This window comes from Narcine bancroftii, chromosome 12, assembly GCF_036971445.1.
Source record: "Narcine bancroftii isolate sNarBan1 chromosome 12, sNarBan1.hap1, whole genome shotgun sequence".
NCBI classification, from domain to species: domain Eukaryota; kingdom Metazoa; phylum Chordata; class Chondrichthyes; order Torpediniformes; family Narcinidae; genus Narcine; species Narcine bancroftii.
Genome location: NC_091480.1, coordinates 2,728,051 through 2,751,280, shown reverse-complemented (window position 1 = coordinate 2,751,280; position 23,230 = coordinate 2,728,051).

Below are 23,230 nucleotides of genomic sequence, written 5' to 3'. Positions count from 1 at the left end.
GACCCAGAAGGGTGAGGGTGATCAGGACCCAGAAGGGTGAGGGTGATCAGGACCCAGAAGGGTGAGGGTGATCAGGACCCAGAAGGGTGAGGGTGATCAGGACCCAGAAGGGTGAGGGTGATCAGGACCCAGAAGGGTGAGGGGGGACGGGGACCCAGAAGGCTGAGGGGGGACGGGGACCCAGAAGGCTGAGGGGGAAACGGGGACCCAGAAGGCTGAGGGGGGACGGGGACCCAGAAGGCTGAGGGGGGACGGGGACCCAGAAGGCTGAGGGGGGACGGTGACGGGGACCCAGAAGGCTGAGGAGGGACGGTGACGGGGACCCAGAAGGCTGAGGGTGGACAGGGATGGGGACCCAGAAGGCTGAGGGGGGACGGGGACGGGGACCAAGAAGGCTGAGGGGGGACGGGGACGGGGACCCAGAAGACTGAGGGAGGACGGGGACGGGGACCCAGAAGGTTGAGGGGGGGCAGGGACGGGGACCCAGAATGATGAAGGGGGTCGGGGACGAGGACCCAGAAGGGTGAGGGGGTCGGGGACCCAGAAGGGTGAGGGGGTCGGGGACCCAGAAGGGTGAGGGGGTCGGGGACCCAGAAGGGTGAGGGGGTCGGGGACCCAGAAGGGTGAGGGGGTCGGGGACCCAGAAGGGTGAGGGGGTCGGGGACCCAGAAGGGTGAGGGGGTCGGGGACCCAGAAGGGTGAGGGGGTCGGGGACCCAGGTGAGGGGGTCGGGGACCCAGAAGGGTGAGGGGGTCGGGGACCCAGGTGAGGGGGTCGGGGACCCAGAAGGGTGAGGGGGGTCGAGGACCCAGAAGGGTGAGGGGGATCCGCCAGAGGGGTGTGGGAGATCTGCCAGAGGAGTGAGGGACACGCAAGGCTGTGGGGGGGGGGATCCTGCGAGGCTGAGGGGGACGGGTATCTGGAAGGTTGAGGGACACGCAAGGCTGAGGTACTCGTGGAACCAGAAGGGTGAGGGGAATGAGGACCCAGATGGGTGAGGGTGATCAGGACCCAGAAGGGTGAGGGTGATCAGGACCCAGAAGGGTGAGGGTGATCAGGACCCAGAAGGGTGAGGGTGATCAGGACCCAGAAGGGTGAGGGTGATCAGGACCCAGAAGGGTGAGGGTGATCAGGACCCAGAAGGGTGAGGGTGATCAGGACCCAGAAGGGTGAGGGTGATCAGGACCCAGAAGGCTGAGGGTGATCAGGACCCAGAAGGCTGAGGGTGATCAGGACCCAGAAGGCTGAGGGGGGACGGGGACCCAGAAGGCTGAGGGGGGATGGGGACGGGGACCCAGAAGGCTGAGGGGGGACGGGGACGGTGACCCAGTGGGCTGTGTGGGGACGTGGACGGGGACCCAGAAGGCTGAGGGGGAATGGGGACCCAGAAGGCTGAGGGGGAATGGGGACCCAGAAGGCTGAGGGGGAATGGGGACCCAGAAGGCTGAGGGGGTATGGGGACCCAGAAGGATGAGGGGGGACGGGGACGGGAACTCACAAGGCTGAGGGGGGACGGGGACGGGGACCCAGAAGGCTGAGGGGGGAAGGGGACCCAGAAGGCTGAGGGGGGACGGGGACCCAGAAGGCTGAGGGGGAATGGGGACCCTGAAGGATGAGGGGGTACGGGGACGGGAAATCACAAGGCTGAGGGGGGACGGAGACAGGGACCCAGAAGGCTGAGGGGGGAACGGTACCCAGAAGGCTGAGGGGGGACGGGGACCCAGAAGGCTGAGGGGGGACGGGGACCCAGAAGGCTGAGGGGGGACGGGGACCCAGAAGGCTGAGGGGGGACGGGGACCCAGAAGGCTGACGGGGGACGGGGACCCAGAAGGCTGAGGGGGGACGGGGACCCAGAAGGCTGAGGGGGTCGGGGACCCAGAAGGCTGCGGGGGGACGGGGACCCAGAAGGCTGCGGGGGGACGGGGACCCAGAAGGCTGCGGGGGGACGGGGACCCAGAAGCCTGAGGGGGGACGGGGACCCAGAAGGCTGAGGGGGGACGAGGTCGGGGACCCAGATGGCTGAGGGGGGACGAGGACGGGGACCCAGAAGGCTGAGGGGGGACGGGGACCCAGAAGGCTGAGGGCGGAAGGGGACGGGGACCCAGAAGGCTGAGGGGGGACGGGGACGGGGACCCAGAAGACTGAGGGAGGACGGGGACGGGGACCCAGAAGGTTGAGGGGGGGCAAGGACGGGGACCCAGAATGATGAAGGGGGTCGGGGATGAGGACCCAGAAGGGTGAGGGGGTCGGGGACCCAGAAGGGTGAGGGGGTCGGGGACCCAGAAGGGTGAGGGGGTCGGGGACCCAGATGGGTGAGGGGGTCGGGGACCCAGAAGGGTGAGGTGGTCGGGGACCCAGAAGGGTGAGGGTGTCGGGGACCCAGGTGAGGGGGTCGGGGACCCAGAAGGGTGAGGGGGGTCGAGGACCCAGAAGGGTGAGGGGGATCCGCCAGAGGGGTGTGGGAGATCTGCCAGAGGAGTGAGGGACACGCAAGGCTGTGGGGGGGGGATCCTGCGAGGCTGAGGGGGACGGGTATCCGGAAGGTTGAGGAACACGCATGGCTGAGGTACTCGTGGAACCAGAAGGGTGAGGGGAATGAGGACCCAGAAGGGTTATGGTGATCAGGACACAGAAGGGTGAGGGTGATCAGGACCCAGAAGGGTGAGGGTGATCAGGACCCAGAAGGGTGAGGGTGATCAGGACCCAGAAGGGTGAGGGTGATCAGGACCCAGAAGGGTGAGGGTGATCAGGACCCAGAAGGCTGAGGGGGGACGGGGACCCAGAAGGCTGAGGGGGGACGGGGACCCAGAAGGCTGAGGGGGGACGGGGACCCAGAAGGCTGAGGGGGGACGGGGACGGGGACCCAGAAGGCTGAGGGGGGACGGGGACGGGGACCCAGAAGGCTGAGGGGGGACGGGGACGGGGACTGGACGGTGACCCAGTGGGCTGAGTGGGGACGTGGACGGGGACCCAGAAGGCTGAGGGGGAATGGGGACCCAGAAGGCTGAGGGGGTATGGGGACCTAGAAGGATGAGGGGGGACGGGGACGGGAACTCACAAGGCTGAGGGGGGACAGGGACGGGGACCCAGAAGGCTGAGGGGGGAAGGGGACCCAGAAGGCTGAGGGGGGACGGGGACCCAGAAGGCTGAGGGGGAATGGGGACCCAGAAGGATGAGGGGGTACGGGGACGGGAAATCACAAGGCTGAGGGGAGACGGAGACAGGGACCCAGAAGGCTGAGGGGGGAAGGGTACCCAGAAGGCTGAGGGGGGACGGGGACCCAGAAGGCAGAGGGGGGACGGGGACCCAGAAGGCTGAGGGGGGACGGGGACCCAGAAGGCTGACGGGGGACGGGGACCCAGAAGGCTGAGGGGGGACGGGGACCCAGAAGGCTGAGGGGGTCGGGGACCCAGAAGGCTGCGGGGGGACGGGGACCCAGAAGGCTCCGGGGGGACGGGGACCCAGAAGGCTGCGGGGGGACGGGGACCCAGAAGCCTGAGGGGGGACGGGGACCCAGAAGGCTGAGGGGGGACGGGGACCCAGAAGGCTGAGGGGGGACGAGGACGGGGACCCAGAAGGCTGAGGGGGGACGGGGACCTAGAAGGCTGAGGGCGGAAGGGGACGGGGACCCAGAATGTTGAGGAGGTACGGGGACCCAGAGGGCGGAGGGGGGACGTGGACCAAGAAGGCTGAGGGCTCCTGCGAGGCTGAAGGTAGGGGTGGGAACCCGCGTGGTTTAGGGGATCCGTATGGTTGAGGGGATCGGAGAACTGCGAGTGTGAGGGGGACCCATGAGGTTGAGGGAGTCCCGGCCCCATGGATGGGAATGAGCAGGAAGGGGTGCTGGTCAGTGGGACGAGAATATCAGTTCACCACAGACTGTAAGCTTTCAGTTCTGTAATGAGACGTCATTAACTATGACACCGACAGCCCAACCCTCTTTCTCCCAGTTCCACTGCAGACATTGGAAGACGGTCCTCTTTAAAATAATCCAAATACCCCTTGGCACGGACCCGCCGAAGCCACAGATTAGAATCTGCATCTCAGATGGTGAAGTCTTCAGATTTTTCTTTAAAATATTGTTTACATTGTAAAACCATTTGGAAAGTGCGTTAACATATATTGTAATGTTCAATTCAAAAGGAAAAACTAGCACTAAGCAAGGTTCAAAAAAAACACACAGGAATAAAGTGCCATCATCTTGGAGATGGATTTCACAGTGACTAAGGACAAGATTTGTTCTTGTCTCTACCTGTGCACACACGAGGATGAGAGCAGTGTTTGAGATGCTCTTGCCAGAAAGAATTCCGATCCATATCCCCACGGTTTTATTCCTCGTGCTGAGGGCAGGGTTCAGATTGAAATAGCAGAGAATGAGAATCCAGGCAAAAGGACAGAAGCCCAGACCAAGCAACAATTTGAGCAGAAGGATTTAGTTCCACTGGTAGAGAGAGAGAGAGAGAGAGAGTGGAAGGACACTGTCAGAATGCCCATAGGATTTAACCTGTTTAAAAGCAGGTGGCACAAATCTGTGCAGAGGGGCACAATTTAAAGGCGATTGCAGATGTTTGATTGGGAAGCTGCAGGAATTCAGCCCATCAGAATGAAGGAAGTGCAATATCCAAAGAGAGAAACCTTGGGCTTTTCTCTGGAGCGATGCAGGAAGCTCATAGAGTGAATGGATTTGAGGCAGAGCTTGGTGGAGGAGCAGGCAGTGCTGAGTAAACACAAGGCTGCTGAAGGACTTGTAGAAAGAGAACGTGCAGAAGGCTGCGGGTGCCTGGAGTGCATGGCCGGGCAGGATAGTGGAGTCTGGAATAATAGGGACCTTTAACATTTAGACAGGCCCATTGATGCAAGAAAAATAGTGGGTTTACGGGTGTGAGGGGTGAAAGGTTCAGTTTGTAGTAGGTTTGATCAGTTGTCTTGTGACACCAATACCCTTGAGCAAAAAGCTCTGCAAAAGCATGGACCCTGCCCTGGACATCTCGGGTAAAAACCCTCCACCATTGAGAACATTTGCAGGGAACGCTGCTGTCAGAGAGCAGCAGCAATCAAGGATCCACATCACCCGCTCTGTTCTCACTGCTCCCATCTGGAAAGAGGTATAGCCAGGTTCAGGAACAGCTGCTACCCCTTCACCACGAGACTCAACACACATTCAGGGACTCATTTAAAGACTCTTCCTTTTGCACTTTGAATTTTTTCTCTCTCTATTGCAGTTTGTTTTCATATCCACATTTTCAGAGATTACAAGTAGATGAGTCCAGTTGGGGAAACTTGGTTTTGGTCTATATAATGGTTACATTCATCCCCTTTTATTGTTCATTTATATTAGTGTCTGGGCCCCTATGTGGTCCAGGTACAGTTGACTGACCTTTACCACGTTTATGTGATTTTTTTTTTCCCGTAGGTAACAGCAGTTCATTTCCACAACCCAGCGTGCTATCGGACATCCAGTTGATCGTGATACATCTTTTCGCGAAGGCCAGTGCTATTTTTATAAATGAGATTAGATATTTGGTCAAGTTGTCGCTTGTTTCCATGAAGATATTGCTCCAGGTCTCACGTGGAGGCCACTCCTGTGATCGTGGTTAATTTTTCTGCGCTTTCTTGCCAAAATGGCCTCACTTTCACGCACGACCACGTAGAAAAGTTTAATGAAGCTCATCATCCCATTGGACTTCATTTCGGTTGAAGCACTGCATGCAGATTTTACAAAGCAGTCTGAAACCCTTTTTCTACGGGAATCCCAGTTCATTGGCCATGCAGTGTCTCAGGTTAGGAAGCCCTTGGTGCCATTTCCACTGGGACACAAGATTGCTTTTCCACTGAACACAACTCATCCCCGGGGAGCTGAGTGTTCTGCCTTCGACTGGAAACAGGTGATTCTCTACTGTCTCTCTTCCACTGGTTTTACCATCAGGCTGACGTCGGCAAACGCCGAGGATATGTGTAGGGTTAGAGGTGGTGTGAAATGACATCATTTGTCACTGGCATTTGGACAGTGTCCCTTTTCCACTGGACCCTGTCCCAGTAAATTCCCGGGATTGGCCATGAGGGGCTGTACTTTTGAAGTTGAAACACTTTGCAGAGCAAAGTCTTGGAATTTAATTTCTTCAACTATGTACGCTATTCTGGCGCTCCATCCTGTAGGATGTAGATGGTTCCTTTCATAGCACCTGAATCAATTCCTGACTAATCACAGAGCACTTCTGGTGTAGGGATTGCTTCAAGTGGAATTTGAGTTTGAGAGCATTTTGAAAACCACAGGTCTAAGTTATAGGGAAAGGTTAAGCAAAATTTTTATTCTGCGGAGCATAAAAGGTTGAGGTTGGATTGGGTTGAGGTATTTAAAATTATTGGGGTATAGATTTGACGTGGGTTGAGAGAAAGGGGCAGAAGTTTCGAGGAAATGTGAGGGGGGACTTTCACTCAGAGTGGTGGGTGTGTGGAATGGACTTGCAGATGAAGTGGAGGAGGCAGGCTCAATATTAGCACTTAAGGAGAAGTGGGATATGTATTTGGACAGGAAAGGAATGGAGGGTCAAGGGGCGAGTGTAGGTCAATGGGATTAGGTAGGACCAAGTGTTCGGCGTGGACTCGAAGGGCCAAGTTGGCCTATTTCGATGCTGTAATGGTTAGAGAGGTAAAACGTGTATGTGAACATTTTGGGTCCAGTGACCATAGATTAGTTTCCAATCAATTATGGATAAGAGTGGGGTCTGCTGCAACAGCACCACTCAATCAATGCACCGGACACAGTTAATCAGGAAAGATGTTTATTCAGACTTGTTCCCCTCTTAGGTCTCTTGCCCACGACCTTACCAGAGAGAGGGGGATCTTTTTCTCTTCTATCCATCAGTGACTGGTGTCATCCTCTGTTCTGCTAATATTTCAAAACAGCACTGAGCCCACGTTAAATGTTCCACTTGAAACTCAAACATGTTACAGACTAAACCAAGCCAGTCATCTTTGCTAAAATTAATGATGAGGGAGAAAATGAAGGGAATAGAAAGCAAGGGAGTAACAGGGAGAGGATGTAGAAAATAATGCAGGCTGAATGAGAGGGGAAAGAATTCAGGCTTCAGATTATTAAGGAAGACAAGGCGAAAGAAGGAGACCCTAGGACACTGTCACCCAATGTTGAGAATGAGGACTCAAAAGATTCCTTGTGGGCAAGGCTATCTGCATGTGCCCCCCAGCAGCCACCGTGACCAGTCCTGCATCTCACTTGATTCAATAAAAGGTGGTTTCAGACTTGGCTCTGACGTAAACAATTTGCTCATTTTCAAACCAACTTTCCTCCCTCCGTCATTGACGGCCGTGACACTGTGCACGAGTGAGGAAGATGGGGTGAAAGATCTTGAACTGAAAGTTACCTGCAGTAATTGGAAACCTGCCTTCCAGAGAGCTTCAATCATGTGAATGTTTCACCAGTTGTTGGACTTTACCAGCGATGAAACAGCGTCCCACTCCCACAGTGTTTCCTGTTACTAACTTGGACAGGAGTAAAAAAATGATTCACACAAAGAATTATAAACCAGGGGAAAGATATACTCTGAAAACAACAAGAAATGTTGTTCATATCCCACTGTGCTCCCGATAGAAGTCAAAATCCAATGGGCTTCATGAACTATATCAGATCAACTCAAAACACATACGGAACTTAGCCCCAGATTATTCCCCCGCCCCCCGTCCCATTAAATATTGAATCCTGTTGTGTGAAGAAGGAGTTGCCTGGAATGTTAGCCCATCCCAGAAAGCTCACCAGACTTGGACTGCAGATCAACACTTAAGGATGACCAGCCGCAGCTTCATTTAATGTAATGCTTGTTTCCCCCCCTCCAGCAAAAATCTTCAGCATTGCTTCATTGAAACTGGTCTAATTCCAAATAAGATCAGCAATGTCTTTTGGATCGAGTACAAAAGAGAGAGAGCTGAGGTACCTTCGAAACCCAGAACCAAATACATGCAACATTCAGTGGCAGCTCTCCTTGCATCTAATCAAGCACTTTTGAGCCACTATGAACTCTTCCCCAAGAGAATTCATCCAACCATCCATGAGTGCATTCCTGTCAACTCGAAAGCCGAGAGGGGATTTGGTAGAGTATTTAAAATTACAAGAAGGATGGATAGAGTTGATGTGGATAGGCAATTCCATTGCAAGTGGGAGAGATTGAAACAAGAGGTCTTGAGTTAAGAGGCAAAAGTTTTGAAGTAACGTGAGGGGGAACTTCTTGACTCAATGGTGGCTGAGTGGAGTGAGCTTCCGGGAGAAATAGTGGCAGCAGGGTCCATTTTGTCATTTAAGAGAAAATTGGAGGGGTGGGGAATGCAGAGAGGTGGTACTGGAGGAGAGTATTTAGTTCAGAGCAGACGAGAAGGGCCAAATGACCTGTTTCTGTGCTGTAATTGTTCTAGGGGTAAAATGCGTGGCAGTAACTTGGAAGCTCAACATGAACCTTCCGACTCCTAAAATCAAGAAATTTAAGATGTTAGATTTTATTTGAAAGGTTTGGTAAATGTTTATAAATACTATCCAGATGTTTTTTCTTTTTTTCTTTACATCAGGAAAAATTAAATGAAATGGTTCTTGCAGTCAAGAGCAAGAGAATTCCTCCAAACCAGCCCTTGCCCACAAACACCCCCCCTCCCCCCCCCCCCCGCCATTCTGCGATCAACCCATCAGCAGCGTCCACTTCAGAGACAAACCTCAGGCACAAACATCCCAAAACCATCATCCCAAGACAAGGGGTTAATTTTTTAAATCACTATGCATTCATTTGATGTTATTTCAAATAAAAAATTAGTTTTTAATGCATATGTGAAATTAAATAATTTAAAAAAAAATAAGATGAATGAAGAATTATTTCAGGAATTATCAATCATCCACTACTCCCATTAACCCCAGACACCAGTACTGAATGAAAAACTAAACTTGCCATATTGACTGAGTAAACACAGCTAAAATTGGCCAAAAGGTGCTGATGCCATCATTGATTTAAATGCAAGAGACACTGAGGACTGCATTGGGACAGAGTTGGTCCATGGACAGCCAATACGGACGCCTTGGGGAACAAAGCTCGCACTGCCAGTTGGGATGAATTAGATTATGACATAAGCAAATATTAGATACTCCCCCCCCCCCCCCCAGAGAGAGACCCAGCCTTGATTTTCATTTTTTATATTGATAGAGAGATCCCAGACATCACCAAATGTACCGAGACCCCACCGCATGTTATCAGTTAAAGGCAACGTATTCCTCTCTAATGGAACTTTTACTACCTCTATTACAGGAAACATCCTCCCTGCCTCATTTGCCATTGGAACGTTAGGCCCGCTTGTCGTCACAGGGCCAGAAAACGCTTGAGTCAGAATACTGATCATCGTTTGAGGAGTGACGAAGGAATTTGTGAGCACGATAAGAATCCTGTTTCCCTCTGGTCTGAGATTGGATGGTGAGTCCTCAGCTACACATCCCTGCAACACACTCTCCTTCGCCAACAACTGCCTCACATTCCTATTCACGCCACCAGCTCTGTGCATTCCCCCTCATTCACCTGCGATTTTCCCCCCCCCCCCCCCACAAACCCCTGTTAACCTGTCACCTCCACTGAAGAGTGGGTGAACACACAAACCCCTTGCAGACGGGGCCAGATTTGATCCAGAGTCATTGACTTAACAGGACCATAACACCACCTGTGGCATAAATATTCCCAAATCAATGCTCTAGGGCACTGGGAGAGCAAACAGCTCAAATTCTGCATTTGAGAAGTTTGAACTGCTGCACAACCATCAGGATCAAAGAAAACCCTAGTTTGCATAGTTTTCAGCTGTCATAGACCACAAAAGACTTCCAAACCAAAATTGAAAGGACGAGGCCCAAAAACAAACAAATCTCTCATAAAGCTCTAACACTCCCCTATCTAGAAGTATCATCTCCTCAAACATCTCAATGCCACAAGTGAGAAAACTTTTTTAACTCCCACTCCAAATTAAAAAGGTGCTATTCCCTTAATTGCAGCTCTCTTGAAGGGCGGAGATGGGCCTTGTTTAAAGGGCCAGCCACAATTTACTGAGATATTTCACACCTGAATTAATTGTCCTCCTGATTCCAGATCAGGGTTTAAAACAGGAGAGTTTCCCCACTCTCGTCACTTGCAGCTTTCAGGCAGAGATGAGGTGATGCTGCCATCAGAGGAAGGTAGGAAGCTTGGTTTTACTATGGCTGCTTTTTCTGGGGTGGTTCTTTGAGTTGTTGGGGTGAAAGGAATCCGGTGTTTGTGGAAGCCCCTGTTTGTGGGTAGTTTGCAAACTGGTGTTCCATGTGGTTCGTGGGTATTGAGCCAGAGAAATGTGTTGCTTTAATGTATGTGGTTTACGGTGCCTGCAACTTTAGATCTTGTCTTGGGATGATGGTTTTGGGATGTTTGTGCCTGAGGTTTGGCTCTGAAGTTGTCGGACTCTGGCTTTCCCTTACTCTTAATTTAGTCTGTATGTGGTCTGAGTCCAGCGTGTTCTTTGAATGAAGTGATAGGAGAAGGTATTCGGTTCAACAGTCAATTTATTACACAGCACAAGAATAAAACTTAACAGAGCTCTGGGTCAGTCGTTAGTTCATAGGTCACCTGCACAGTGAGCTATTCCCCAAGACTGACACCTATTGTCCAGTTGGCTCAGTTTATATAGATCAACCTTATCATACAGAACAAAAGTTGGCTTCCTTTGATAGATCTTTTTGCATAAGGGTTATCACAAGTCATCTCCTGTTTTGCAGATATCTGGGGTGTGGCACTCCCATCTTAATCCTCCAGGCCAGACTATCCTGTTGTTTTGATCAGAAATTAATTCATCACCAGATATTTCTAATCACCATTCTGTTCCTGTCTGGCCAATTTCTGCTGTTCTCTTTAACACCTCCTCATGCCTTAATCTTCCTCCTAGACTGGTTTTCCATTTCCTTGGTTTCTTGCAGGCCATTCTTTTTTCTGGTCTGGCCTGTGTCTCCTGTGCTACTCACCACCTCCTTCATTTGGAGCTTTCCTCCTAAATCGTTTTATGAATTTCCTCTCCCTGTATTTGGGAGCAGACAATTTTGCTCAGCCAACTTCGCTCCATGCTGTGATTGCCACTTAATCACATTCCTCTTTTTCCCTGAACCATGCAGTACATATCAACTTATTAATTAATCATTTCTTTCATAATGTTTTAACCCCTAGATTCCAACAAAGTGTAGGCTGCTGATGGGTTGATCCCAGAATTGGGGGGGGGGGGGGGGCAGGGGGTGTTATTTGTGGGCAAGGGCTGGTTTGGAGGCTGCAGGGAATTCTTTTGCTCTTGACTGTAGGAAGCATTTCATTTAATTTTTGCTGATGTAACCATCTTACCTTACGTGTGTGTAATATTGCAGGACAGTCAGTCGAATTTTGATCTTGGCATGTTTAGCAGAAAATGACAGTGACTCAGGTTCAAATCTGTCCCTTGTGTCAGGATTTTCCCCCCATCACCTTTTACAAAATGGCAAGGTGAACAGGGGCATTTGTGTGGGTCAGGGTTTTTTTTTAAATTAATTTTTAAGAGTTAGTTATATTCTTGTTAATTTTACAAGAATATAATTCAAATCCCGATACATGTGGTTGATTAATACAAATTGAGATCTACCCAGGCCCACCCTCTCCACATCCCATATGAGGGACCAGAGATCTTCAACAGATGTTTTATTTAACCATAATATTGTGAATATTTCAAAACTTCACCAACCCACCTTTAGGAAATGTGGGCTCCAAAGATAGAATGTTCATCTCGTGAACGATACATTATTTTCTTGTGGTGAACAGCTCCGAACCTCAGCCAGTTTGCAAGATATGGCCACGCACTTTCTAGCTGTACAATTTGCAGCAATTTAAACCTGGTAAATATTCAGTTTTAATTTAAATTTAATTCCTTAACATCTCTTTCTCATGGATCCTTTGGGAATTTTTAAAAAAATACTTATTTCAACCAAGCTGCCCAACTTTAGGACATTGCCAAGTCAAATGCAGAAAAGTAGAAATGACTTGTTAACATTTGAAACAAATCCGATTCCATGTATTTTCTTTTGAGGTGTCTGGTGAATAAAATTGTATTGAACCAGTCTATCTCATTTATAACGATCAGTCCATTTTCTATGTTCAAATCTCCATCCCATCTTTGCCTCAGTTTATGAATTCCTAATTTCTCAGCTTTTGCAGTCATTTCTACATTACTGAATAAATTTATATTCCCATGACCTGTTTCAGATTGTCAGGGCTTGTTATGACCTGTTACTGTTCTATCTGCCACTGTATTTTACATTTTGCATATCCTCTTCCTAAAGACATGGAAAGGACTTCTTGTTGGTCATCTAATCTCATGTACCAGTTAAGGTGAGGGAACACAAAAATCAACAGGTGTCTGGAAGACTTGCGCACAGTTCAGATTAGTAATCATTCTCTGCCTGCCTGATTTCTGGTTTCCAATTTACCCAAATGTCTTAATTGCATAGCAGTCTTAAATTCTTCACTTCAAAGCAGAAACAATGCCATTCAGGGTCTGAGTGGTGCTGTGGGCTTATTGCAGCCTTTGGATCAGGTCTAACAATTTGCACCATTGTTTTGAAGATCAGGCAGGCATTTGGATATGTATGGCTCAGTAGAGGAGGTGAGAATTGATCCCTGTCTGGAATGTGCTTTTTAACTCTCTTTCCCAGCTTTCTGGCAAAGTCTGTGTGATGGTTTCTTCATCATAATTCCCAGAAGAAGATATTCTACAGCTAATATTCCACACACTTCACCAAATGGGGGTAGTTGTGTGAAAAAGAAGAAATGTTTCAAGTTCCTGTCTGTGTAGATGGACAGTTTAAGGGTGAAAAAATGACCTGATGTCCACATATAGTAACTCAACCAAATTCTGTAAGGACACAAATGCTGGAGAAGCTCATCTGATCAAGCAGTGAACCTTTATAAAGTACAGATACTCGTAGCCCTGATAAAGGGCTCAAGCCTGAAACACTGGTTGTGTATCTTTTTTAAACTTTATTTCTTTGGCTTGGCTTCGCGGACGAAGATTTATGGAGGGGGTAAAAAGTCCACGTCAGCTGCAGACTCGTTTGTGGCTGACAAGTCCGATGCGGGACAGGCAGACACGATTGCAGCGGTTGCAGGGGAAAATTGGTTGGTTGGGGATGGGTGCTGGGTTTTTCCTCCTTTGCCTTTTGTCAGTGAGGTAGGCTCTGCGGTCTTCTTCAAAGGATGTTGCTGCCCGCCAAACTGTGAGGCGCCAAGATGCACGGTTTGAGGCGATATCAGCCCACTGGCGGTGGTCAATGTGGCAGGCACCAAGAGATTTCTTTAGGCAGTCCTTGTACCTTTTCTTTGGTGCACCTCTGTCACGGTGGCCAGTGGAGAGCTCGCCATATAACACGATCTTGGGAAGGCGATGGTCCTCCATTCTGGAGACGTGACCCATCCAGCGTAGCTGGATCTTCAGCAGCGTGGACTCGATGCTGTCGACCTCTGCCATCTCGAGTACTTCGACGTTAGGGATGAAAGCGCTCCAATGGATGTTGAGGATGGAGCGGAGACAACGCTGGTGGAAGCGTTCTAGGAGCCGTAGGTGGTGCCGGTAGAGGACCCATGATTCGGAGCCGAACAGGAGTGTGGGTATGACAACGGCTCTGTATACGCTTATCTTTGTGAGGTTTTTCAGTTGGTTGTTTTTCCAGACTCTTTTGTGTAGTCTTCCAAAGGCGCTATTTGCCTTGGCGAGTCTGTTGTCTATCTCATTGTCGATCCTTGCATCTGATGAAATGGTGCAGCCGAGATAGGTAAACTGGTTGACCGTTTTGAGTTTTGTGTGCCCGATGGAGATGTGGGGGGGCTGGTAATCATGGTGGGGAGCTGGCTGATGGAGGACCTCAGTTTTCTTCAGGCTGACTTCCAGGCCAAACATTTTGGCAGTTTCCGCAAAGCAGGACGTCAAGCGCTGAAGAGCTGGCTCTGAATGGGCAACTAAAGCGGCATCGTCTGCAAAGAGTAGTTCACGGACAAGTTTCTCTTGTGTCTTGGTGTGAGCTTGCAGGCGCCTCAGATTGAAGAGACTGCCATCCGTGCGGTACCGGATGTAAACAGCGTCTTCATTGTTGGGGTCTTTCATGGCTTGGTTCAGCATCATGCTGAAGAAGATTGAAAAGAGGGTTGGTGCCAGAACACAGCCTTGCTTCACGCCATTGTTAATGGAGAAGGGTTCAGAGAGCTCATTGCTGTATCTGACCCGACCTTGTTGGTTTTCGTGCAGTTGGATAATCATGTTGAGGAACTTTGGGGGACATCCGATGCGCTCTAGTATTTGCCAAAGCCCTTTCCTGCTCACGGTGTCGAAGGCTTTGGTGAGGTCAACAAAGGTGATGTAGAGTCCTTTGTTTTGTTCTCTGCATTTTTGTTGGAGCTGTCTGAGGGCAAAGACCATGTCAGTAGTTCCTCTGTTTGCGCGAAAGCCGCACTGTGATTCTGGTAGAATATTCTCGGCGACACTAGGTATTATTCTATTTAGTAGAATCCTAGCGAAGATTTTGCCTGCAATGGAGAGCAACGTGATTCCCCTGCTCATTTGCTCACATTGAACGTCATCTTCCATTCAACAGGCCAAACCCCCAACCTGTCCAATCCCTCTGCATTTTCCTTATATCCTCCTCACACCGCCACCCAGTTTAGTGTCATCTGCAAATCTGCTCATGTTATTAATAATCCCCTCATCCAAATCATTTACATAAATTACAAACAACTGAGGACCCAATACCGATCCCTGCAGCACCCCACTCGTCACATCCTGCCATCCTGAAAAAGACCCGCTTACTCCAACCCTTTGTTTTCTATTTCTTAACCAATTTCCTATCCATGTCAGCACCTTACCTCCAATTCCATGCTCCCTGATCTTGCCCACTAGTCTCCCGTGCGGTGCCTTATCAAAGGCCTTCTGGAAGTCCAAATACACCACATCCACTGGTCTCCCAAGTCCACCCTCTTTGTCACATCCTCGAAAAATTCCAGAAGGTTAGTCAAGCATGACTTACCCTTAAGGAATCCATGCTGACTAGCCCTTATACTATTATTTCTGCCCAAGTGTTCTGCTATTACTCCTTTTATGATAGATTCCAATATCTTCCCCACCACTGACGTCAGGCTGACCGGTCTATAATTTCCCGTTTTCTCCCTCCCTCCCTTCTTAAAAATCGGCACCACATCAGCCACTCTCCAATCCTCAGGGACCTCCCCCGAATCTATGGACTTTGGAAAATGTCGACCAGTGCCTCCACAATTTCCATAGCAACTTCTTTAAGCACCCTGGGATGCAGCCCATCAGGCCCTGGGGTTTTATCAGCCCTCAGTCCCAACAATTTACTCACAATCTCCTCCTTCTAGATCCGGATATCCATTAGATCCCTTACTTCCCAGGAAAGTTCCACAAGTCTCTTGATACCGCATGACCACTACCCACTAACTGACCATAACCTATATCCTCCTTGGTAAAGACCGATGCAAAGTATTTGTTAAATTCCTCAGCCATCTCCTTGTTTCCGGTAATAATTCCAGCCTTTTCCATTCTTAATGGACCAATTTTAGACCGAACCAATTTCTTCCTCTTCACATATTTAAAAAAGCTTTTGCTATCCTCCATGATATTATTTGCTAATTTCCTCTCATACTTCATTTTCCCCTCTCTTATGACTTTCTTAGTTACCCTCTGATGCTCTTTGAAGGTTTCCCAATCCTCTAGCTTCCCACTCCACTTTGCTATCTTATACTTACTCCCTTTGGATTTGATATTGCACTTGATTTCATTAGTTAGCCACGACTGCCATTTGCATCTCCTAGAGCCTTTCCTCCTCTTTGGAATAAATTTGTCATGAATCCTGTGGAAAATGTCCAAAAGCACCTGCCATTTTTCCCGAGTTGACCTCCCAGCTAGTGTATCTTTCCATTTTATTTTCGCTAGCTCCTCCCTCATAGCTGCATAATCCCCTTTATTTAACTGCAGTACAGATGCTTCCGACTTCCTTTCTTCTTCCCTTTATAATTGCAGCTCAAAAGTAACCATACCATGCTCACTATTCCCTAATGGCTCTCACTTATTAACTCTGCATTGCTGCACAGCACCAAGTCCAGAATCGACTTCCCCATGGTATGTTCCTCCACTAGCTGCTCCAAGAAAGTATCTCGTAGACATTCAATAAACTCACACTCTTGTGTTCCTGCCCCCGTCTGATTATCCCAGTCCACCTTCATGTTGAAGTCCCCCATAACTACTGTATTGCTACCACTTTGACATGCCACTCTTAATTCCTGATTTATACTTCTACCGATATCTGAGTTACTTTTCAGAGGCCTGTAAATGACCCCTATTATGGTCGCATGCCTTTACTATTTCTTAATTCTATCCAAACAGACTCTACCCACCTGTTTCAATGTCTTTCCTTTCAAACGCCTGAATTTCATTTCTTACCAACAGAGCTACCCCACCTCCTCTTCCTAACTTTCTGTCTTTTCTATAGGACGTGTACCCGGGAACATTGATTTCCCAATCCCGCCTTTCCCGCAGCCATGTCTCCGTAACTCCGACAATGTCATAACCTCCCATTGCCATTTGCGCCTCAAGCTCATCCATTTTATTCCTTACACTCCGTGCATTCATACACAATACCTTGATACCATATCTCCTTTCTCCCTCCACCTTTGTTCTCGATGCACTTGCCCCTACTCTCCTATCACTTTTAGTTCCCTTTTTCCTTACTGTTTCACCGTCTAACAGAACCACCCCTATATTCACTCTCCTATCTGCTTCCCTATCAGTCCTGTTCCCTTCCCCCTGCCAAATTAGTTTTAAATTTGAAGGTGGATTCCCATGGAGAGAGAAGGCTTTGGGTATGCTGGCCTTTATAAATCATAGCATGGAATATAGGATCTGGGGAGGTGATGTTCAGAGTGTTGGTGAGGCCAAGTTTGGAGTATTGTATGCCGTTCTGGACTCCAAATTATAAGAAGGATATCAATAAGGTAGAGAGAGTGCAAAGAAGTTTGACGAAAATGTTGCCTGGATTGCAGTATTTTGAATACGTAGAAAGATTGAGTAGACTGGGACTTCATTCATTGGAGCGTAGAGGGTTGAGCGGGGATTTGATAGAGGTATTTAAAATTATCAAGGGAATAAGCTGTGAATAGGCTCTTTCCCCTAAGGGGAGCAGAGATTGGAACAAGGGGTCATAAGTTAAGGGGCAAAACTTGAGAAGTAATACAAGAGGATGCTTCTTCACTCAGAGTGGTGGCTGAGTGGAATGATCTACTGGAAGAAGTTGCGCCAGGGTCAATTCTGTCATTTAAGATGAGGTTATATGAGTACATGGATGCGAGGGGCTGGGAGGGTTATGGGCAAGGGAAGTAGGTAGGTGGAACTCGTGGAGTTTCACGTAAATCGGTGCTTTAGGTGCCATGAGCAAGTTGGCTCTTTCTTGCACTCGACTTGATTATGTGAAACCTTTCTGGGATAGAATCAAGGAACTTATTAAAATTTAAACTTTCACTTGATCCTAAGGTACTTTTATTGGGTTATATGAAGAAATTGAGTTTAGAATTAAAATTAGATGCGTCTCAAATTGCTCTTTGAGATTGGGACCCAGAAGGCTGAGGGCACCCGCGAGGCTGAAGGTGGGGTTGGGAACCCGCGTGGCTGAGGGGATCCGTGTGGTTGAGGGGATTGGGGAACTGCGAGTGTGAGGGGGACCCATGATGGTGAGGGAGTCCCGGACCCATGGATGGGAATGAGCAGGAAGGGGTGCTGGTCAGTGGGACGAGAAGATCAGTTCACCACAGACTGAAAGCTTTCAGTTCTGTAATGAGACGTCATTTACTATGACACCGTCAGCCCAACCCTCTTTCTCCCAGTTTCACTGCAGACATTGGAAGATGGTCTTGTTTAAAATAATCCAAATACCCCTGGGCGCGGACCCGCCGAAGCCACAGATTAGTTCCTGCATCTCAGATGGTGAAGTCTTCAGATTTTTCTTTAAAATTTTGTTTACATTGTGAAACAATTTGGAAAGTGCATTGACATATATTGTAATGATCAATTCAAAAGGAAAAACTAGCACTAAGCAAGGTTAAAAAAAAACATACAGGAATAAAGTGCCAGCATCCTGGAGATGGATTTCACAGTGACTAAGGACAAGATTTGTTCTTGCCTCTAGCTGTGCACACACGAGGATGAGAGCAGTGTTTGAGATGCTCTAGCCAGAAAGAATTCCGATCCATATCCCCACGGTTTTATTCCTCGGGTGAGGGCAAGGTTCAGACTGAAATAGCAGAGGATGAGAATCCAGGCAAAAGGACAGAAGCCCAGACCAAGCAACAATTTGAGCAGAAGGATTTAGTTCCACCGGTAGAGAGAGAGAGAGAGAGAGTGGAAGGACACTGTCAGAATGCCCATAGGATTTAACCTGTTTAAAAGCAGGTGGCACAAATCTGTGCAGAGGTGCACAATTTAAAGGCGATTGCAGATGTTGGATTGGGAAGCTGCAGGAATTCAGCCCATCAGAATGAAGTAAATGCAATATCCAGAGAGAGAAACCTTGGGCTTTTCTCTGGAGTGATGCAGGAAGCTCATAGAGTGAATGGATTTGAGGCAGAGCTTGGTGGAGGAGCAGGCAGTGCTGAGGAAACACAAGGCTGCTGAAGGACTTGTATAAAGAGAACGTGCAGAAGGCTGCGGGTGCCTGGAGCGCATGGCCGGGCAGGATTGTGTAGTCTGGAATAATAGGGACCTTTAACATTTAGATAGGCACATTGATGCAAGAAAAATTGTGGGTTACGGGTGTGAAGGGGGAAAGGTTCAGTTTGCAGTAGGTTTGAGCTATTCTCTTGTGACACCAATACCCCTGAGCAGAAATCTCTGCAAAAGTATGAACACCGCCCTGGACATCTCAGGTAAACACCCTCCACCATTGAGAACATTTGCAGGGAACGCTGCTGTCAGAGAGCATCAGCAATCAAGGATCCACATCACCCACTCTGTTCTCACTGCTCCCATCAGGGAAGAGGTATAGCCGGGCTCAGGAACAGCTGCTACCCCTTCACCACCAGACTCAACACACATTCAGGGACTCATTTAAAGACTCTCCCTTTTGCACTTTGAATTTTTTTCTCTCTGTTGCAGTTTGTTTTCATATCCACATTTTCAGAGATTACAAGTAGATGAGTCCAGTTGGGGAAACTTGGTTTTGGTCTATATAATGGTTACTTTTATCCCCTTTTATTGTTCATTTATATTAGTGTCTGGGCCCCTATGTGATCCAGGTACAGCTGACAGACCTTTACCAAAGGGTCACGTTTATGTGATTTTTTTTTCCGTAGGTAACAGCAGTTCATTTCCACAGCCCAGCGTGCTATCGGACATCCAGTTGATCGTGATACATCTTTTCGCGAAGGCCAGTGCTATTTTTATAAATGATATTATATATTTGGTTAAGTTGTCGCTTGTATCCATGAAGATATTGCTCCAGGTATCACGTGGAGGCCACTCCTGTGATCGTGGTTAATTTTTCTGCGCTTTCCTGCCAAAATGGCCTCACTTTCACGCACGACCACGAAATGAAGCTCATCATCCCATTGGCCTTCATTTCGGTTGAAGCATTGCATGCAGATTTTACAAAGCAGTCTGAAACCCTTTTCCACGGGAATCCCAGTTCATTGGCCATGCAGTGTCTCAGGTTAGGAAGCCCTTGGTGCCATTTCCACTGGGACACAAGATTGCTTTTCCACTGAACACAACTCATCCCTGGGGAGCGGAGTGTTCTGCCTTCGACTGGAAACGGGTGATTCTCTGCTGTCTCTCTTCCACTGGTTTTACCATCAGGCCGACATCGGCAAACACCGAGGATATGAGTAGGGTTATAGGTGGCGTGAAATGACATCATTTGACACTGGCATTTGGACAGTGTCCCTTTTCCACTGGACCCTGTCCCAGTAAATTCCCGGGATTGGCCATGAGGGGCTGTACTTTTGAAGTTGAAACACTTTGCAGAGCAAAGTCTTGGAATTTAATTTCTTCAACTATGTACGCTATTCTGGCGCTCCATTAGTTTCCAATCAATTATGGATAAGAGTGGGGTCTGCTGCAACACCACCACTCAATCAATGCACCGGACACAGTTAATCAGGAAAGATGTTTATTCAGACTTGTTCCTCTCTTAGGTCTCTTGCCCACGACCTTACCAGAGAGAGGGGGATCTTTTTCTCTTCTATCTATTAGTGACTGGTGTCATCCTCTGTTCTGCTAATATTTCAAAACAGCACTGAGCCCACGTTAAATGTTCCACTTGAAACTCAAACATGTTACAGACTAAACCAAGCCAGTCATCTTTGCTAATATTAATGATGAGGGAGAAAATGAAGGGAACAGAAAGCAAGGGAGTAACAGGGAGAGGATGCAGAAAATAATGCAGGCTGAATGAGAGGGGAAAGAAATCAGGCTCCAGATGATTAAGGAAGACAAGGCGAAAGAAGGAGACCCTAGGACACTGCCACCCTATGTTGAGAATGAGGACTCAAAAGATTCCTTGTGGGCAAGGCTATCTGCATGTGCCCCCCAGCAGCCACCGTGACCAGTCCTGCATCTCGCTTGGTTCAATAAAAGGTGGTTTCAGACTTGGCTCTGACGTAAACAATTTGCTCATTTTCAAACCAACTTTCCTCCCTCCATCATTGATGGGCGTGACACTGTGCACGAGTGAGGAAGATGGGGTGAACGATCTTGAACTGAAAGTTACCTGCAGTAATTGGAAACCTGCCTTCCAGAGAGCTTCAATCATGTGAATGTTTCACCAGTTGTTGGACTTTACCAGCGATGAAACAGCGTCCCACTCCCACAGTGTTTCCTGTTACTAACTTGGACAGGAGTAAAAAAATGATTCACACAAAGAATTATAAACCAGGGGAAAGATATACTCTGAAAACAACAAGAAATGTTGTTCATATCCCACTGTGCTCCCGATAGAAGTCAAAATCCAATGGGCTTTATGAACTAAAACACAAATGGAACTTAACCCAAGATTATTCCCCCACCCCCCGTCCTATTAAATGTTGAATCCTGTTGTGTGAAGAAGGAGTTGCCTGGAACGTTAGCCCATCCCAGAAAGCTCACCAGACTTGGACTGCAGATCAACACTTAAGGATGACCAGCCGCAGCTTAATTTAATGCAATGCTTATTCCCCCCCTCCAGCAAAAATCTTCAGCATTGCTTCATTGAAACTGGTCTAATTCCAAATAAGATCAGCAATGTCTTTTGGACCGAGTACAAAAGAGAGAGAGCTGAGGTACCTTCGAAACCCAGAACCAAATACATGCAACATTCAGTGGCAGCTCTCCTTGCATCTAATCAAGCACTTTTGAGCCACTATGAACTCTTCCCCAAGAGAATTCATCCGACCATCCATGACTGCATTACTGTCAACTTGAAAGCCGAGAGTGGATTTGGTAGAGTATTTAAAATTACAAGAAGGATGGATAGAGTTGATGTGGATAGGCAATTCCATTGCAAGTGGGAGAGATTGAAACAAGAGGTCTTGTTAGAAGTAACATGAGGGGGAACTTCTTGACTCAGAATGGTGGCTGAGTGGAGTCAGCTTCTGGGAGAAATAGTGGCAGCAGGGTCCATTTTGTCATTTCAGAAAAAATTGGAGGGGAGGGGAATGCAGAGAGGTGGTACTGGAGGAGAGTATTTAGTTCAGAGCAGACGAGAAGGGCCAAATTACCTGTTTCTGTGCTGTAATTGTTATAGGGGTAAAATGTGTGGCAGTAACTTGTAAGCCCAACATGAACCTTCCGACTCCTAAAATCAAGAAATTTAAGATGTTAGATTTTAGTTGAAAGATTTGGTAAATATTTATAAATACTATCCAGATGTTTTTTCTTTTTTTCTTTACATCAGCAAAAATTAAATGAAATGGTTCTTGCAGTCAAGAGCAAGAGAATTCCCTGCAGCCTCCAAACCAGCCCTTGCCCACAAACCCCCCCACCCCCCCATTCTGGGATCAACCCATCAGCAGCGTCCACTTCAGAGACAAACCTCAGGCACAAACATCCCAAAACCATCATCCCAAGACAAGGGGTTAATTTTTTTAATCACTATGCATTCATTTGATGTTATTTCAAATAAAAAATTAGTTTTTAATGCATATGTGAAATTAAATAATTTAAAAAAAAATAAGATGAATGAAGAATTATTTCAGGAATTATCAATCATCCACTACTCCCATTAACCCCAGACACCAGTACTGAATGAAAAACTAAACTGGCCAGATTGACTGAGTAAACACAGCTAAAATTGGCCAAAAGGTGCTGATGCCATCATTGATTTAAATGCAAGTGACACTGAGGACTGCATTGGAACAGAGATGGTCCATGGACAGCCAATACGGACGCCTTGGGGAACAAAGCCCGCACTGCTAGTTGGGATGAATTAGATTATGACATAAGCAAATATTAGACACCCCCCCCCCCCCCACAGAGAGACCCAGCCTTTATTTTCATTTTTTATATTGATAGAGAGATCCCAGACATCACCAAATGAACCGAGACCCCACCGCATGTTATCAGTTAAAGGCAACGTATTCCTCTCTAATGGAACTTTTACTACCTCTATTACAGGAAACATCCTCCCTGCCTCATTTGCCATTGGAACGTTAGGCCCGCTTGTCGTCACAGGGCCAGAAAACGCTTGAGTCAGAATACTGATCATCGTTCGAGGAGTGACGAAGGAATTTGTGAGCACGATAAGAATCCTGCTTCCCCCCGTTTTATCCATATTTGGATCCAAATTCAGATTGAAATCCCCTCCTATTAGTATGTTCCCTTGCGTATTAGCTACCTTCAAAAAGATATCTTGCATAAACTTTTGATCTTCTTCGTTAGGTGAATATATATTAAGTAGATTCCAAAGCTCTGAATATATCTGACATTTTATCATAACATATCTCCCTGCTGGATCTATTATTTCCTCTTCTATTTTAAATGGCACATTTTTGCTAATTAATATAGCCACTCCTCTTGCTTTTGAATTATACGATGCTGCTGTTACATGTCCTACCCAATCTCTCTTTAATTTCTTGTGCTCCAATTCAGTTAAATGTGTTTCTTGGACAAATGCTATATCTATTTTTTC